Source organism: Polypterus senegalus, unplaced genomic scaffold, assembly GCF_016835505.1.
Source record: "Polypterus senegalus isolate Bchr_013 unplaced genomic scaffold, ASM1683550v1 scaffold_3161, whole genome shotgun sequence".
Classification (NCBI taxonomy): domain Eukaryota; kingdom Metazoa; phylum Chordata; class Cladistia; order Polypteriformes; family Polypteridae; genus Polypterus; species Polypterus senegalus.
In genome coordinates, this window is record NW_024382155.1 from 33322 (window position 1) to 53224 (window position 19903).

A 19903-nucleotide genomic window follows, 5' to 3' on the forward strand; every position below is an offset into this window, starting at 1 on the left:
ATCTATCTATCTATCTATCTATCTATCTATCTATCTATCTATCTATCTATTATATAGTGCCTTTCCCATCTCTCATTTTCTCTCACTTTCTTTCTTTAGTGTGTTTCCTGTCATCTCTTATTATTATTTGACTGTCATTCTTATCCAAGGTGACTCCCATCATCTGAGATTCCATTGTTTCCTTTTCTTTTCTTTGTCCAATCAGAGCCCAGGCAGGTGAAGTGACTTGCTGAGGTCACACAGTGGTGTCAGTAGTGGGATTTGAACCCACCACCTCAGGGTTTGAACTCCAAAGTCTTCACCACAACATCACACTGCATTTTCTCCTCCATTTACACTCTCCTTCTGTTCAATCTGAGGTCAGCTTTACTCTGGTGGTCTCATCAGGGTGGTGGGCTTCAGTCTTGTGGACCCTCAAAGATCTTGAGAATATTAGCAGCTGTGCTCACTGGAACATGAAGCTCTGTGGAGGTGGTCTTGTAGTCTTCACCTCGGGTTCAACAGACAGCTTTGGTGATTCACTGCCCGAGTCTCTCTATCCCATAATGCACCAGTCACAGGACCCCCGTCACTCTCAGCCCCTCAGTCACACAACACTCAGACTTTCATATCCTAAGCCTGTCCTGCTCTATTAAAACTTCACTTATTTTTATTGTGATGATCCATTCAGTCAAAGCACAAACTCACATTTTAAAAGTCGTCTCTGCTCTGAGGTTCAGGAGGCTGGAGGCGAAAACTGGAGCTTCATGAGCTGAAAATAAAAAGAAAAGAGAAGAAGAATGGAAACTGAGAAGATGGCATTGTGGGATCTTAGTTTAGTTCTTAAACATGAATTACAAATGCAGAGGAGTTCAAATAAAACATATATAAAATATACAAGGGCTGGCAAATTAGGCCAAAATTAGATTTGAATATTCATATTAATAATAAATATACAGGGAGTCAGAGAGTATTGAGACCCCCTCACTTTCTGCACACTTTACCGTGTTGTTGATTTAATTTTAAATGGATTAATGTGCCTGTGAGAGACAGTTGTACGTCACTGTGCTGATTGTACACTTGCTGGCCTAATTCTTCGATTAGAAAGAACCGCAGCTACACCAGAGAGTAGATAACACCCTTCACCAGCTCGCTTCAAGGACTTTGATAGATTTGTGTACGTAAGTGTATGTGTGGTATCTAAACAAAAATAAATGAATACAATAAGAGCACAAATACAAATGAAATACATATATGAACATAACTAATTACAGTTTTTTCTGATGGCTTAAACCCTAACTGTGATTCTTATAGCACAATTTCTAAAACTATTAATACTTATAGCAAAACCACTCACTGAGTTTGCAAAACTAAAAGCACAAACACTGCTTTGCATTCAGTTTGCAATTTTGTAACAAACACTTTGCAAAACTGTAGGCACAATTCACTGTACAACGCTCTTTTTGCAGAACTTTAAACACAACTCACTGCTTACACTCAATTACCAAATTTCCAACACACTCCTAGCAAAATTATACACATGTATGGCTATCATTAACACTATTTTGCCAACTGTCTGGCACACTTTCACATGTGAAAACTGTTTTAGATAATTAGTTCACTTTGCAATCAGCCTAAGCACTATAAACATGCCACAGGTAAGCTGTCTATGTGGAGTACAATGGAAGGAGCAGTAAGAGTGAGAAGAGTGAGAATCAGAGGAGGCCGAGGGAGAGGACGTGGGGGTGAAGAAGTTGGAGGAAGAGGACGTGGAGGTGAAGAAGTTGGAGGAAGAGGACGTGGAGGTGAAGAAGCGAGAGGGTTAGAGGAAGTTAGAGGAAGAGGACGAGGAGGAGCAAGAAGAGGACGAGGAGGGGAAAGAGGAACGGTAAGAAGAGTAAGAAATAGAATAACTGATGACATCAGAGCTACAATAGTGGACCATGTCATCAACCATGGGATGACCCTGAGGGAAGCTGGCCAACGGGTTCAGACTAAAATGAGCCGCTACACTGTGGCAAGCATCATTAGTACATTTCGAAATGAGAATCGGTAAGTACTTTGTAGCACTGCCATACTCTAATGAGAAACACAACAGTACCATACATGCAAAAATACTGAAATTGTTACTTTACAGAATTGCTAGACGTCCAGATGTTGGGGGCAGAGACAGAATGTTCACTCCAGAGCAAGAGACCCATATACTGAACATGGTGATTGCCAATAATGCAATAAGACTGCGTGAAATACAGCAGCGCATAATTGATAATGACACCATCTTTCAAAATATACACAGTGCAAGCATTTCTGCACTAAGTCGTGTACTTGCGCACCACAGAATAAGAATGAAGCAAATTTACAGAGTTCCTTTCGAGAGAAACACAGAACGTGTAAAGAAACTGCGATATGACTATGTGCAGGTAAGCTATAGTGTCATTGGTTCTGAATTTGGAAGTACATACTGTAGTGCTGTGCATGGGCCTGATGTGTTGCATTTGTTTTGTCTTGTCCAGAGAGTGAAGGAACTAGAAGCAGATGCCATGGGACAAGAGCTACTTTTTGTAGATGAGGCCGGTTTTAACCTCAGTAAAACCAGGAGACGTGGCAGGAACATTATTGGACACCGTGCCATCATCAATGTCCCAGGACAACGTGGTGGTAACTGTAAGAGCCAATCTTAGAAAGTTAAAGTTTTTGAGTTAAACTCACTTTGATGTTTGCTTAATTTGAATAGAATATTAATGTCTTTCATAGTCATAGCTTATGGTATAGTCTTTTCCCCCTATAAGTTAACAAGAGATAGAACCTTCTTACTATAACTGAATAACAGTGTGATAATAAGCTCAGTTTGTTTGGAACAAGTCCCAGTAAAGAAGGACTTGAAAGACCCATTTGAGCTTAGAAATGGGATAAGCATACAGTTTTCTGACCGTTTTGAAATGGTTCAGAAATGTAAAGTGAGAAGTAACGATTTGAGATGTAACAAGATTACAGTTTTTTTCAATTGCTTAGACACTAAAATTAAAACTTTCTCACAATTAACAAATCCTCATACTCAAGGAGCAAAACACCGGCCTAGATTTGCACAACTGTAAGCACATTTTCAGCTTCACACTTTTTGCAAAACATAACACACAGTGATTTGCAAAACACTAAACACACTTAACATACATTACACACAAAAATCTATCATGAAGTCACTTCCTTGCAATACCAAAGCACTGACTGTCAAATTACCGCACCGACCAACCAATTGGTTCAACACAGTCATCAGGTGTGCAAACACTTGTTTGCTTAATTGTAGACACACCAGTCAGGTGTTTAAGCACTATAAAAAGGCAACAGGCAAGTTCACCTGACAAAAATGGACGGTGTCGGAAGAAGAGGAAGAGTACGGATGAGAGGGGGAATCTGGAGAGAACAAGGTGGAGGAAGAGGCCAAGGTAGGGGAAGAGGAAGAGGGAGAGGAAGACCTAGAGGACTGGTAGGACATGCACAAAGAAGAAGACAACCAAATCTGTGTAACGAAATTCGTGCTACAATTGTGGACCATGTAATAAACCACGGACTAACACTGAGGAAGGCTGGACTGAGAGTACAGCCTAACCTAAGCAGGAACACAGTGGCATCAATAGTTCAGACATTTCGTCAAGAGCACAGGTGAGAAACTTCTGTCAACAGAAAATCCATAGCTTACTGCATGTACTATATCAACCGTTTTGGTATGTATTCATGTTTCATTTTACAGTAAGCTACATGTATTTTGTTTGCCCAACATAGGATTGAACGTTGAGAACACCAAGGAGGGAGGCGCCCTATATTCACACAGGAGCAAGAAAGAGAGATCATAAACCTCATTTTGGCCAATAATGCAATCAGACTTCAAGAAATTCATGCCCATATTGTCAATGATCACCAAATTTTCAATAATGTCCTACAGGTCTCTCTGTCAACAATAGGCCGTATCCTTAAAAAACATCAAGTTGTGATGAAACAATTGTATGAAGTGCCATTTGAAAGAAATTCAGACAGGGTGAAAGTCCTGCGGCACAAATATGTGGCGGTATGTTTTGTTCACTGACTGTAGTATTGTGTACTGCACACATAACCTTTTTACAGTACATGTAATTTTACTGTATAGCAGACCTACAGTATATTGATAACGCAATGTGATATTTTGCTGTATTTCAGAGAGTTTGGTGAATGGATGCGGAAGAAGTCCCGCATGAGTTTATATACATTGATGAAGCTGGATTTAACCTGACAACAGTGAGAAGAATGGGAAGAAACATCCTTGGCCAGAGGGCTATTGTCAATGTACCAGGGCAACGTGGGGGTAACATTTCCCTTTGTGCTGCAATTACACAGAATGGGGTCCTCCACCGCCATGCCAACTTGGGTCCTTACAACACTGACCTCATTCTTACATTTTTAGACCGATTACACAATATTATCACAGCAGCAAACCAAAGGGACCAGATGCAATACATTGTCGTCTGGGACAATGTGGCTTTCCATCATTCCTCCTAGGTCCAAAACTGGTTTCATCAACACCCATAATTTACAGTTCACTACCTCCCACCATACTCCCCCTTCCTAAACCCCATCGAAGAATTCTTTTCAGGTTTATGATCTCCGGCCCTATGTCCAGATGGCCCTCATTCAAGCTATGGAGGAAGCATGTGATCAAATTGAAGCAGCATCCATACAAGGGTGGATTCATCACTCCAAAAGATTCTTTCCACATTGCCTTGCAAATGAAAATATAGCCTGTGATGTTGACGAGGCCCTGTGGCCAGATCCAGCTAGGCGGAGAGATGTTTAGGTTTTTATTTTTATTCTGTACTGAACTGGATATGTAATTTGTTACAGTATTATTGTAAGCTTACAGTACAATGGTATGTTTAGTAATACCATATGGAAACTGGAAAAATGTTTTGTTACGTAGGAATGTTTCGTTCAAATGTTCAGTATTGACTGACTTGAGTACATGAAAAGAAATAAATATGTTCATCAAGGTGTAGTACTTGTCTTGTGTGTTGTGTTTGGTCAATATATTCATGTTCTTTATCAATATCTCAAAAAAGAGAAAAAAAATCAAACCAGGACTGTATCATTAGAAAGGTAGAAATGTTACAAGTGTTTCAGATGGAGCACAGCAGTGTGTAATTGGTTCAAACAGAATCCGACTGTATGAACCATGTGTGCACATAGGGTACTAAAATGGGCTTTTGGTAAATTATTGTACAGTTTTGAATTAAGTGTTTCATTTTGCAAAATATCTAGGATATTCTGCTACTTGTGTGTGTAGATGTGTGAATTGTGTGTAGGGGTTTGACAAAATGAGCCTTGTTTTTAAAATCGTGCCTAAGCAATCGTAAAAAACTGTAAGCTTAGAATTGAACTTTTCTTAACATTAACTTTTTCTTTTTTGTTATTTTAATTTTTTCTTTTTGTGTGAACTGTTTTACATTCAAAACTTAACTAAACTTTCAAAAACCAAGATATTTTGTCTGTGGAATCATTTCTACGCGTCAGGCTTTTGTTGAATCCCTTTTTTTTTTGAGTTGAAGCAGCAGAACTTTGGTAATTTTGGGAAAACGCAGCTACAGTAACATAACAATGTGTGCAGCTATAAGCCAAAATGGTGTTGTTCACCATCATGCAACCATAGGCCCATACAACACTGCACACATTATTGCATTCCTGGACACCTTACATGACATGCTCACTGTTCAGAGACGAGAGCATACCCGATATGTCATCATGTGGGACAATGTTAGTTTCCATAGGGCTGCTTTGGTCAACTGGTTTACAGACCACCCATCCTTCATGGCACTCAACCTCTCTCCATACTCTCCATTCTTAAATCCCATCGAGGACTTCTTCTCTGCCTGGCGCTGGAAAGTGTACGACCGTCATCCTCATCAACAGGTAGCCCTTTTACAGGCAATGGAGGAGGCATGTGGAGATATTGACCAGGCATCATGTCAGGCATGGATACGGCATTCTAGGAGATATTTTCCCTGGTGCCTTGGACTGGAGGATATCGCATGCAATGTGGACGAAATTTTGTGGCCGGACCCAGAAAGACGACATGATGTAGGCTGATTGTCTTTTCTTTTCCTTTTTTTTTTTTGTGAAATTACTATTTTGTATTCTCACTTTGTCTTGGTTTTGATGAGTGTGAATAAACACCAGTACTTGAAGTTTGGATCCTTGTATGTTTACATGACACTATGACAAAAGTATGACCTCAAATTGACATCTGTACACAGAGAAAGCAAAAGCCAGATGTGTTTTGTATTCATACCATCAGTGTGCAGTTGCCACATTCTGTGCTTAGTAGATGATGGCTTGTGTGTACTGTTTGATACGAAAACACCATTTTTATGAAGGTGTGAAGAGTTAATCTAGCTGTGTTCGCTTTTGCAAGAGAACTACAATGTTTTGATAATTGGGTGAAAGGTTTTCGTATTTGTGTGTAGAGTTTTGCAAAAATAGCCAATAGTTACAAAAAATGTGCTTAAGCAATCAGAAAAAAACTGTAAATGTCAAAGTTACACAGTATATAGGAAGAGCAATGTTAAACATCACTCATCTTTACGTATTGTTTAATCAAACCAGTAGGTGGCACTATTAACCAGAATAAAAGGAACAGCGTAACGCTCAAGACTATGGAGGAATATGTCGGACAAAATTAATTAAATAAATAAATAAATGTGCAAATAAATAAAAGTACTGTACTGTGAAATGTGAGCATAAATAAATAAATGTGTCACGAAATAAGTTTTTTGTTGGTTATTTATTTCATTTGTCCGTAACATTCCTCCAAACCATCATGAAATACGGCTTGAAATAAAACTGTCACTTTCACTCGTCAAAGTTGAGAGGGTGGGCTCTAACACCCCCTCTAGTTATTGACTGGTGAATCGATAGCACAAGAATTAATTAGAAAAATGTTTACTACTGCCGATGAAATGGATTCTGCCGAAGATATTACGTATTTCAGAGAGAGAATTGAAGATTTATCGGAAGAAATTGAAATGTTGTTACAATGTTTACCACTGATCAGAGTTGTAAAGTTGTTTGAAAAAGTAGCCGCGAATCTGCACCTGACTTTATACTCGTAAAACAAGAGTCAGATACTCAGTTCAAAATATTAGTTGGCGCTACTTTGGGTATTCCATGTCAAAGTACCTAAACTAATAGAGCCGGTGCAGCTTACCGTATATCAAACTGGCTCATTCGCCTTGTGATCGTCTTCTCCGATACACCATATAGATCTGCAATCTGTCGTACTTTTAAACCGCAATAACAACAACAACAACATTTATTTATATAGCACATTTTCAAACAAACAGTAGCTCAAAGTGCTTTACATAATAAAGAATAGAAAAATAAAAGACACAATAAGAAAACAAAATAAATCAACATTAATTAACATCGAATAAGAGTAAGTTTCAGTGGCCAGGGGAGACAGAAAAAAATATTTTGTCAGAAATATTCCTCCATAAAAGACGGCATTCGTTTACCAAAAAAAAACCTTTACATTTAATACTGCAAGAATCAACACATTTTAACGTCCTGGAGCGAAATAAATTACAGCGCATCTCTCCCCTAAGGTCAACAGACTTAACAATATATTCATTCGCAAACAGCAAACATACCATAATAACGCTTTTCTATACTTGCACTGACCGTCAACATAAGTTTTAACTTTAACTAAGATGTTAAGTTATAGTGAACGCTGCAAAAAAAGGAAAAGACTTACTTTGTCAGTAACGCACAACACACATTTACAAAAGGTAACAGCAAACTGTAACTTGAAAAAACGCAAACAAGCAGGAAGAGACTGTGAGCGCGTTACAATTCAGGAACAAAACGCTGTGCATGCGCAGTAGTCTTGTGGGCGTGTCTTGCCGAGGTTCAGCATAAAGCAGGGAATTTTTGTACAGTGCCTTTTGTGCTCATCAGTCTACAGTCAGTAACCCACAATGACAAAGTGAGCGCAGGTCTTCAGGAAGGTCTGCACATTTATTACAAATCAAAACTGAAACCTCTCCTTCCTAGAAGTATTCAGGCACTTAATTCAGGTCTTTGTGGAAGCCCCTTTGGTGGTCTTCATGACTAATTGTCACATCAAGCTTTACACTCCTGGACTTGGCCAGTTGATCCCATTCTTCCTGGCAGATCCTCTCAAACTCAGTCAGATTTCAAGGTAAGCGTCTGTGAATTGCCATCTTCAGGTGTCTCCTGTTCTGTGGGGTCTCATTCTGGTCACTCAAGGACACTCAGACTTGTCACAAAGCCACTCCAGTGTTGTATTGGCTGTAGTTTTCAGGTTGTTGATCCTTCACCCAGTCTGAGGTCACAGGTTTTCTTTAAGTTCCTCTCTGTATTTGACTGCACTTCTTCTCCCCTCAGTTCTGACCTGTCACTCTGTCCCCATAGCCTGATGCTGTCACCACCATCTTCACTATGGAGATGGCATTAGGCGGGTAGTGAGCAGTGCCTGGTCCTCTCCAGACATCCCGCTTGGTCTTCTGTCTATAGAGTTCAATGTTTGCCTCATTAGATCTTTGTTTCTTTCCCTTGATGCTCTCAGGCTGTCATTTGTCTTTTACTCGAGTATCTTCTCCTGGCCGCTCTACCATAAATGCTTGATTTGTGGAGTGCTGCTGAGATGGCCGTTCTGTCATACAGTTTCTCTTATCTCAGCAGAGGACTTCTGAAGTTCTGTTGCAGTGACCAGTAGGTTCTTGGTCACCTCCCTGGCCAAGGCCATTCCTTCCCAGTTACTCAGACTGGCCATCTATAGAAAGTGTCCTGGTGTTTCCTAACATTTTCCATTCACCAATTCTTGAGGCCGCTGTGCTCCTGGTAACACTCAAAGATTTACAAATGGCTTTATCCTTTGGCTCTAATCTTTGCCTCACCAAAATTTGATCTTGAAGGTCTACAGAAGGTCCCTTGTACTGCATGTCTTGGTGTTCGTGCTGATATACAATGTCATAAATATTCTGTATTTTATACATATTGACAAGCAGGTACAGTTCTTCATATCTTCAGAGGTCTATCTAGTTAAGAAATCCCACCCTGAGTCGAGAGGTTGCTGCTCCTGCTATTGCCATCACTTCAATGAGTTCACAGGCAACAAGACGAGTGACGTCACTTCCACAGCCCACTAATTTAGCTCCGCCTCTTCAGTGACACCACTATAAAATTTCACGAGAAGTGGGTGTTCATTACAGATCTGTGACTGAGGAAGAAGGAGATCCGACTCACAAGTGACTTTAACTTGACTGCCTTTGATTGCAGCAGACATCATCATTGTGCTCCGTCTTTGTGCTTTTTATTTCATCTTCATCATTAAACGGTATTTCAGGGTGGTACCCCAACTCTTTGTGCCCACTCTCTCAGCTTATTTTCACAATACATACATACAGTAAATGTCTAATGTGGTGGACGGCTGTGATGGACTCTGTGCTCTTGGCTGCTTGACCTTAGTTGGTGTTTAAACAAATCGCTGTGGTGTAAACGTACATAATTCATAATTTATAAAGTGTGTTTTACTCTGAGGCTGCGCTCACTGAAATGTTCAGGTGGTCCTGAAGTAGTCAGAGATCTGACGCAGTCCTCCAATTTGCTTATCTTCTCCACCAAAATATATCAAATAAATGCTTTTGGTGTGTAAACTCCTTTTAAATGTCGGTGGGAGACACGACTTCTGAGCAAACAACAGCAGGCACATAAAACACGAGAGCCCAGGGGGAGCACAGCTGAAAATGGATGAACGTGAACTTTTAACGTGGACTCCATCCAGCAGAATGTAATGGACAGCGAAGACAGAAGGAGCAGATTGAGATGTTCTGATGTTATAAAGCACTGACGCTGAGCTCAATTTGATTCCATTAACGTCTTCTCTGTTCTCAAATAAACAATTCATTTGTGCTCTGAGCTGGCTTAGCCATTTAAAACACATTTCTATTCATTAATCTTAAGGTGAGCAAAGCAAAGGAAATAAAAAGAATCCCAAAATTAAGTGAAAGACGCTGTACCTGATGGAGTCCTTGTCATGATGTCCCCCTGGCTGATCTTCTTCAGACTCTTTGTCAGACCTGACAGCTCCTTTCTCAGGTCCTCAGATGAGAAATCAGAGGTGACAGTGAAGCTTAGCGAGTTTCCATCAGCAGGAAGGACACAACGAGAGGAGAAAGTCTGAATCAGGAGAGAAGAGGGGACGAGATTTCAGAAAGGAGACATTAAAAAGTAAGTAATGCTGATAAGAGGGGGCTCTTCTGAATTTTGAATCAGTGTGGTGGGCAGTCAGCATGGGTTTAGATGGTGAGAACGCCTGTCGTTTACTTGTTGGTTATTTAGGAGAGAATATTTGGTGGAGTGTAGTGGAGCATCAGAGATTATCAACCTTAACTATCAATGAGCTTTTCACACAGGACTCCATGAAAGGAGACTCAAGAAAAAGGGACTGAGGGGACAGGTGGGTCCAGAATTGACTTGGCACACAAAAAAAGGCGTTCGGCTTTATAAGGTTCTAAGACAAACTTAATTAAATTAAATGAAATTAAATATAAAGAATAACACATATTGGTAGAAAGCTCTTCAATATCATTATAGAATTGAAGGTCTGCAGCTGAGAAGTGTGACGTGAGGAAATCCTAGGAGCCTTTGATTCTTCATCAACATCATCATCATCATCATCATCATCATCATCATCATCATCATCATCATCAACTATACAAAAGAGAGAAAACTACGGAATGCTGAGTTATTTAGCGACCACCATGTTTGGAGTGTAAATCTAGAACTGAATCTCCATAATGTCTGTGAAACACAGTTGACATCAGGACTATTTTGTGGAGTGTGAAAGAAAAACAAATGAGAAAGATGGGAGGCGAGAGCGAGACTGGACTGTGGGGTCTGAGCTGTGAGGAAATGTTGAAGGATTTGAATCTCATCAGTTTAAGAATGGAGACATCAGAAGGTGGCCTGGCTGAAGAGTTGGCACCATCCTTCATTAGATGTCATCTTTAACACTTCATAAAAAAATCACTTTTCACAGAGACAGCTGTAGATTCATCGATTTGTCATGTAGCTGAAGTTACCAACTTTGAGATATTTGTAAAAAGAATATTGGAAATGTTGAGGAAATATGAAAAGACGATCTGTGTTGAGCTGAATGGGATGTTTTTGTCATGTTGTACAAACTCCTCAGATGTTTTAAATTTCTCTCTAAATGTTTTCAGGTCCCACAAACCCCAGTCTGATTAGACTCCCTGTGAAGTCTCGCTCTTACCTGCAAGAAGTGGAGATGGTCCTTGGTCTCTGAAAGCTCCTTCACCTCAGCTTCTCTCCTCTTCAGCTCCTCAATCTCCTTCTCCAGTCGCTCCATGACTCCTTCAGCCTTCTCCATTTCTCTCTTTTCTTGTTCTCTGATCCTCTCAGTCAGTTTCCTGTGGGCTTCCTCAATACACTGTATCAGAGCAGTGAAGCTCTTCTCATTTTCTTCCACCTCTCTTACCACAGACATCTGAATAAATAGGATAAAGATTTAGAATTGAGTCACCTGATAAGAATAACCAATCATGAGGCACATTTGTTGTTATTTTGATGTTGTGAAGGACAGTTTGAATTTTCTGGAGTGACTGGTGGTACTTTATCTGCAGATGGAAGGTCAGTTGCAGACTGACTCCCATACTATATGTTCCCTCCATTAAGTCGAGTTACATCATCACTCTGCTGATGCTGCTATTAAGGAAACTGCCAGACTTTATGAGATACACAGTCATGAAAGGCTTCCTTGTGAAGGATCTTGAGAGTCAATGGCAGGAGCTGCTGGGGACACCTCTACTGTATTGTGAGGACTTTACTTGACCCGACAGTTTGTATAAAAGTCTGCCTTTAAAAATGGCCTCTCCTGCTCAGCCTGAGGTTAGGAGTGGAGTTGGACGACACACAGAAGGAATTAAAAAGAAGAATTTGTAAAGAGGAGTTAATTTGTGTGTTAAAAGGTAATTGTGTTAAAATAAAACAATTTCTGGACCAGAGACTTGTGTTTATCAGTTGTATTCTAGTTTGAGGTGTCAGACATCACCGTGTCAGACCAGTGAGATGGAGATATTAAACAAGTGGGTCTAGGTGTTGGTCAATGGGTTTCAGATTTCCTTTAATTTCATGAACTCTTTGCATATTTAACTTCTTCCATCTATTTTCCATTGTAAAGCTCAGAGTTGTTTCTTTATTTCCATGTCTGATGTATTTCTACTTCATTTATGAACATTGCATTATTACTTATGAATTTGCTATTGTAACAATGACTCATACTTATATGATGACACCTGACTGTGTGTTACTATGTGGGAAGTAAATCTGAGGTAATAGATGCCTGCTTTCCAGGATCATCAACCCCAAAGCTGGAGGTGTTCTGCTGTTTTTAGAATGTTGCACATCTGGACAGTGACTCACATAACTGCGATAGAAGGTGAGGAAGACAAGCCCTAAAAGGTCAACTCATAACCAGCCACTAGAACTGAGGAAGAAATGATAATATGAGCTTTATTATTTGGGAATTTAGTTGAAGCTTTACACCAGATACCTTTTGATGCACATGTGGAAAACCTCCCTGGTTGGGTGGATAGGATACTGGCTGGAGTAGGGATGGAAGGATCCTGTTGTTATTGCAACATGTGTCCAGTTCTAAGTGAACAATTACAAGTGGATGGATCAGACCACCAGTTCTGTAGAACAATTTAAAGACTTTGGTAAAAAGCTGAGTTGCAGTAGTGACAAAGTGATGAGAAGTTCAGCATATGCCACACATAAGACTGAGGAAATTAGATAGATAGATAGATAGATAGATAGATAGATAGATAGATAGATAGATAGATAGATAGATAGATAGATAGATAGATAGATAGATAGATAGATAGAGATAGATAGATAGATAGATAGATAGATAGATAGATAGATAGATAGATAGATAGACACACAAACCACATGGATCATAACAAAGGCAGCTTATACCCAAAATTAAATACAAAGAATAAAGCAGATACTCAACCAAATCAACATTAACATTAATAAATAAACAAAAAAAAAATATGAAACAGGACTTTGAACAACATCTAGTGGAAGGAATCCTGGCTGAAAAATGTCACGGTCAGCTTGGATGTAGATAGGGGATTTCTTGCATCAGTAATAAATAGGAATTCCAGGAGGAAACAACAAAAACAGACGAGCGTAGAACCATAAATCAAAGTGAAGGTCAGTCTGTGAGGTTAGCTCTCCTTCACTTGTACTTCTTCAGATGTCTCCTCTTTGTCTGGATTGGACTACACTGTATTGAGTGACACATTGTGCCCTGACTACTTTCTTTGAACTATAGACACACCCAACTGGTCTGGATCGGCTGTGTTTAGTACTGTACTACACTCGATGCTGTTCGTCTGTTTACTGATAAAAAAGCGCTATATAAATGTAATGAATTATTGTTTTTATTAATGTGAGTCTGTGTTAAATAAATTAGATTGGATAAGTTTGGTCTGTCTGGGCACAGAAATGTGTTTGAAGAGTTCTGTCTCTGCTGGATGGGAACATTCACATAAATGAATCCTGGCAGAAATTGGCATTGGAGAGTGTGCTACCATAGACAGTCTGCCAGCTCATTACAGGGTCAGAGCTACACTAGTGATCACATTGGAAGCCAATTTGGCATTTCTGCCAATTAACAAAACTGAAATGTGGGTATGTGGTGGAATATGTGGAATAACTGGAAGAAACCCAGTGAGATACTGGAAGAAGGGGTAAACTCCACAAGGAATGTGAATGGAGGGAAGTGGATCTGAGATTCAGCAGATGCCACCACTGGACAACCTTACTGTCCTTTGTGAAAAATATTAAAGCTGAAGTAAAACATTTGGAAGAATACGTTATGTAACTCAGTCAAACAGTGGAGATCTTTAAGCTGTGGAGTCTAATAAAACTGAGAGATACCAGAAGGAACAAGAGAAGGCCATTACGACCTCCAGAATAAATCAAGAATATCCCATCTCTCTAAATGAGGTATTTTACACAAAAAGACAGGCTCTCAAATCAGAATTTATCTCTTGATAACAAAAGAACCTGAACAACTAATTTTTAAATCACAACATCGTTACGGTGAACAAGGGGAGAGGGCTAACAAGATCTTAACTCAGCAATCAACAAGCAGGAAGTTTGCAACACAATAACAGAAATTACCAACGGAACTGCAGAAAAAGTAATGGAGCCTAAAAAATATAACTCACGCATTTAGCAAGTACTATAAGTCTTCATATTCTACTCAGTCTAAAGAATACGAGACACACTCTGAGGAGTTCTTTGATGTAAAACAAAGACAGCAGCTGGACACTATTTGTTAAGAGGAATTGGACAAACGTCTGACACTCTCAGAGTAACTGGATGCGGTAGACTCAGTCCAAAGGGGGAAAATAACAGGCCCTGATGGCAACTAGTGGAATTTTATAAAGATGTTTTCAACTAAGTTAGCTCCACTATTGTTAGCAAAGTATACAGAAGCTACAAATAACAAAAATCTACTTAAATAACCTACTCAATTTCCAACACCTTCCAACCATTTCCTTTCCAGAAGAAATCCTGTTCAGTCCTGAGGAGTCAGACAGCATCTCAGCAACATATAAAAACATTTTAAAAGAATCTCCCCTTTAAGGGTCCTAGGATATGGTGAGAGAAGGACCTTTTAAAGAATATCTCAGAAAAGGAGTGGAAGTCAGTCATGCATAGAATACACTCCAGCTCCATATGTGTGAAATATTCAACCATCTGACTTCGACTCTTTCATCGATCACATTTATCTCATTTACAATTGGGAAGAGTCGAACCTGCAAGTGTGGGAATCGATATCCAGTCTCACTGGGCCACATGTTTTGAGTGGACAACAAAGTAACATCATTTAGTGGCCAAAATGTTTGAATGTTTTATCAGACAGCCTTGGGGTCACAATCACTCCTAACTCACTAACAGTTGTGGTTGGTGGGCTAACAGAGGTACCTAAAGTGGAGGAAGATACATTGACTGTAAATGCCTTTAGCATATTGTGAGCTTATAGTCTTGTTCTGCTGAACTTAAAGACCCTCAGCCCACCTGTGATAAGTCACTGGGTCACTGATGTTTGACATTTACAAAAAACAAATTCTCAATTAGAAAATCTGTTCAAAACCTTTATAAAATATGGCAAGGTCTAATTAATAAAACTTTAAAATAAGCAACCATAGCAGGGGAAAAGGAAATTCTGCCTTTTTATTAATTTTTTTTTCTATCTATTTAAATTATCAGGAATTTTGGCCCAGTTCTCGGCTCTTGTCTCTTTTTCTTGGCTGCAGCGTGAATCCTGTTTGGTAGTTTTCAATTTTTTTGTGTTTTTAGATTTCTGTTTTAACTTTATGATTTTTTTTTATTATTTTTTAGTTTGACTTTGAAAGACATTTGTTGTATAAGTTTAACTTGATTGTATGCAATGATATTTTAAAAATAAAAACAACTTAGACCATTAATGGACGTTGTGCATGCTAATCTAATTCAGAACATCAGCGTCGACCTTCAGTGTGAGTTTCTGTCAGTAGAGTTAAGTCCCCTTTAAGTAGCTGATGGATTATCAGAGGACTTTAAGGTGAGGCTGTCTGAGTCTCTACTGAGTAACACCTGGGATTCTGTCAACAGTGAAAGGCCATGAAGGACACCACAACACGTCTTGTCTAACTCTCCCTTCTCGTGTCCCTACTCATCATCACCAGTGAAGCTCTTCTGTTCCTCAAGTTCTCATTTATTTCTCCCCTCTTTGATATGAAGTGTTGTCTTCCTATTCCACTCACCTTCATCTCCTCCATCGCCCTCCTCATCTCCTTCAGTGTCTTCTCTCTCTCCTCAAGTCTCCTCTTGATGTCACTCAGTGTCGCCCCCAGCTGTTTCTGTTTGGACACACAAAAGGACATGCACGGTCATATCAGAATTCACATTAACTTTGTGATTTCTTCTTCTCTTTCTGACTCCTGATATTTTACAAACACATTTGTTTGACATTTCATGACACAATTTAGATTTGATTTAACAAACAGGAATGACAATAAAGATTAAAAGAAAGGTTTAATTTAATTGACGTAAGATTGAGTTTGGGTTTGAAGAGTGCGTCAAATTCAGAAGACAGTTTGAAGGCACACTGGTGTGTGAGTTAGCTCTTAACGTTTAGAAGACATCACATTGAAAACTGGGAAATGTGAAATTCACACAAAACCAAAAACAATAAAAACAAACTGGAGTTTAAAATAAAGAAACTGGTGAAAGGCCAGGAGGACTTAAAAACGTCATGTCAGTAATTAGAGGATCCACAAGGCCATTTCATATCCTGAGTCAGACATGTGAGGATATTGTCTGCCGTTGTCATTTTCTGAAGTCAAATAAAATACTGAAATACACAAACGATTCTGTTGAATTCAAGAAGAAAGCAACTAAAAGGAAATCTAAAACTCAGCAATGATATTTTTTATATATTACTTACCTCAGGTGTTTTGTTTAGGTGACGGATTTTTATTTTTAATAAAACTAGTGAGCGACGCCTCCTGTTCATTTCGCTCGACCACCCCCAGGTTTGTTTCGTGTGGTTCTTCAAACATTTAAAACATTGTACAGCACCTGTCTTTTTGTCTCACTGCCTTGTCTCTCTTCTCCCCCAGACATCCTCAGCTCCTGTGGTGGTCCCGCTCCCGAGGCGCGCCCCTATGAACAGGAAGATTTTCTATTCTTCTAATTGTGAGACGGAACTGTCCCCTCCGACTACACACAGAGCTCGATTGACTTGTGTTTGTTTGATGTGTCTGAATAACGTTTGTCTCTAAAATCTCCTGTGTATCTGTGCCACTCTGTGACCCAAGTGTGACCGCGTACGTGGATTTCACTTTCACCAAACCACAAATCTTTTAATTCTCGCGGACAGGCCTCTTCATTGGGAAGAAACACTACTTTTCCCTGATGGCAACACGAATTAGACGATCTACAAGTCTCTGACTTAAAGTTTCAATCTGAACAATATATTCAATCTCTTTTCGCTCTTCTGTTATTTCACCGAATAATAATTTCCGTTTGTCTGTGTGAATGCGATCTTTACTTTCATTTTTGTTGACTTTCGAAATGGCCAAAGTTTCCATCTTGCGGATCTTGAATCTATCTCTCTGGACTTCCAAAAAATCTCTTCAGAAAGATCACGTCTTGTCTCTTATAATTGAGAGATGTTTATTATGTTTATGTGTTTTGGTTTCACCAGAGCCTTCAGGACCACCCAGCCATCCCTGTTAAGGGGTCAGCTCAGAAATGTGCAGGTGGGTGAGCCTTTGGTGTCCTGATGATGGACTATCTGTCAGGCAGACTCAAGGACTGTGTGAGCAACACTGGAGCAGCACAAGGAACAGGCCTCTCTGCATGTCTTTCGATTGTAGGAGGAAACCCACATGAACATGTTGTGGCAAAAAATTGTCACCACAAGTCTTTTTACCTGAAATGAAGGCTATTAGGAGACTCAGGATAGGCAAATAGAGTCTATGGTTTTATTGAAATAAAATAACAATAATAATAACATGGACTCAACCCAATACAGCCAAACTGAGCTTAGACCTGAACAGTTCAGAACTCAAAACTTATATAGTCCTTAAAACTTATATTTGCCCAGAGGGGACTGGGTGGTCTCATGGTTTGGAATCCCTGCAGATTTTACTTTTTTCTCCAGCTTTCTTGAGTTTTTTTTCTTTTGTTTTTTCTGTCCTCCCTGGCCATCGGACCTTACTCTTATTCTATTTTAATTAATGTTGACTTCATTATGTAAAACACTTTGAGTTATATTTTTTGTATGAAAATGTGCTATATAAATAAATGTTCTTGTTGTTGTAATCATTTCTTATCATTCCGACCTCGCTCAGATTAGCTCATTTGCTGTTTTTCTCTGACTCCCCTCTGCACCTGCCCAGCCGATACCTCGAGTTTTCATGAGAACCATTATGATCTTCTGACTTCCCCAGTAGCTTGCCTCCGGTATTTTCACTGTCTGTTGTCCAATTTTACTTTCTGTTTTGTTCAATTTTATTGGCCTTGGCTCTGCAGAAGTTCCTTCTTCCATATTTGTGCACTCTTTTCACTTCCCCTTCCTTGGCATGCATGCTAGTTTATACTTTTAGCTTAAAGCTAAGTTTTAATTAAGAAGAAATATGGCATGTGGTTCTGTTTAATAACTTGCTTGGCATGCCTGACTTGTATTAATTTCTGCACTAAGGTTAATGCTTATATATTTTCTATTTTTATGTATACTAGTACATGAATATACTAATTTTATTTTTCATACATTACATCTTCTTGACCTCGTTGTCACAATGCCTTTGCTGTTTTCTGCTGACTCACTATTCCAGATGGTTTCTCACTTACCTATCCTGACCATTTCTTCTACATTTTGTTATTAGTATCACTCTACAGGTGTTCTTATTCTCCTTTCTTTTTATCTCCTGGGGTAGTTTCTACATGTTTTTCTCTTCCTGTTTTATCCTTCCTTTCCCAATATTGGTAATTTTCAATCCGGCTTTAACTAGAAAATGCAATATAACTTATGTCTTTATTTAATCATTTGCTTGACATATCATATTATTAGCTTGTCATTCTAATTTATGCTTAATCTAATGCTTCAGAAGCTGTTAATTACTTTTATGTCCATTTACTCAAATACTGCTAATACATAAATTCTTTATCTTCCATAAACACAATGAGAACATGCAAACTCTACCAGGGAAGAGTCACAGTGGAAAAATAAAATGTATTTCTAATATAAGGACAACTGAATATTTGCGTATTCAAGTGTATACAGACAGCCGACATCAACAGACAACACCAAACATGAGTCTCTGTTACCTTAGTTGGTTATTTCTCTTGCACTTATAGGAAAGACACATAACTTGTGATTTTATTTCTCATAATTTTTATCCCAGAAATATCCCAGTAAACATCATTCATTCAGAACCAGCTTTTAAATGTTCTCGTCTCAGTTCTCCTTCAGTTCTAAGTTACTTATTAAGTTTCTAGAGTCAGCACTGTGATGGCAGTTTGGTTTTCCTCACAGGTTGTCTGCACTCCCTTACAGCTCCTCTGTGTGTGTGAGACGCTGCTCTGAACTGATTCAAGTCCACTTTAGTTTTCTTACTGAATTTATGAAGAGACCCTCACAACAGCTAAGCCTTCTCCTTCACACAGTTATGGGGATGTCAACTCCCAGAATTCACCCCCTGGCTTTATCTTAACTACCGAGTCACAGCCAGAAGTTCTCAGACTCTGAGCAGGTAAACTCCTGACTTGGTTTATGGTCACTCAGGTGGAGGTGACGCTTTGTCCAGATTGTTGTGTCCATGGAGAGCTTCCTCTGTCACACATTTAAGAACATTTAGTTTGCTTTGTATTTCTTCTAACTGATTCTTTTCTCTCTATTGTACTTTCCTCGTTGTGACGGTGAGTTGTTCTGGAGTTTAAAGTCTTTGAGAATTCACACTTACTGGTTATCTTTTAGTGGCAAAAAAAATGTACAACTGCTGGTTGATGTCCTCCTTCAGCAATTCTACAGATTTTATAGGTGGTCTCTCTTACTTGTGCACCTTGCTTTTCATTATCAAGTCAGGACTGATTGAGACCCCCACGTTCAACTCCATTACAGGGGTCTTCACCTCTTGCCATCAGGCACTATGTTACCCTTTGGAGCAGAAGAGATCATTTAGCCTTTGTGATGGCCACAATAAGGGTCTTACTACAGGGCAGAAGATAATCCAGGGGCAGAGATCAGAGTTCTAGTGCTTACAAAGGGTTATAAAGGACGGAGTGGACTTGC

General features: G+C 39.3%; 2 long non-coding RNA genes across 2 annotated transcripts; both read right to left on the reverse strand.

Annotated features, from left to right (window-relative positions):
- Positions 1–725: 725 nt before the first annotated feature.
- Positions 726–11338, reverse strand: LOC120521001. Its single transcript, XR_005631945.1, has 3 exons — positions 11297–11338; positions 10041–10200; positions 726–751 (listed from the first exon to the last, which is right to left on the reverse strand). It is a non-coding gene; the product is annotated as an uncharacterized LOC120521001 (long non-coding RNA).
- A 74-nt stretch (positions 11339–11412) lies between these two features.
- LOC120521002 lies at positions 11413–15903 on the reverse strand. The gene is made up of 2 exons (XR_005631946.1): positions 15870–15903; positions 11413–11530 (listed from the first exon to the last, which is right to left on the reverse strand). It is a non-coding gene; the product is annotated as an uncharacterized LOC120521002 (long non-coding RNA).
- Positions 15904–19903: the final 4000 nt, after the last annotated feature.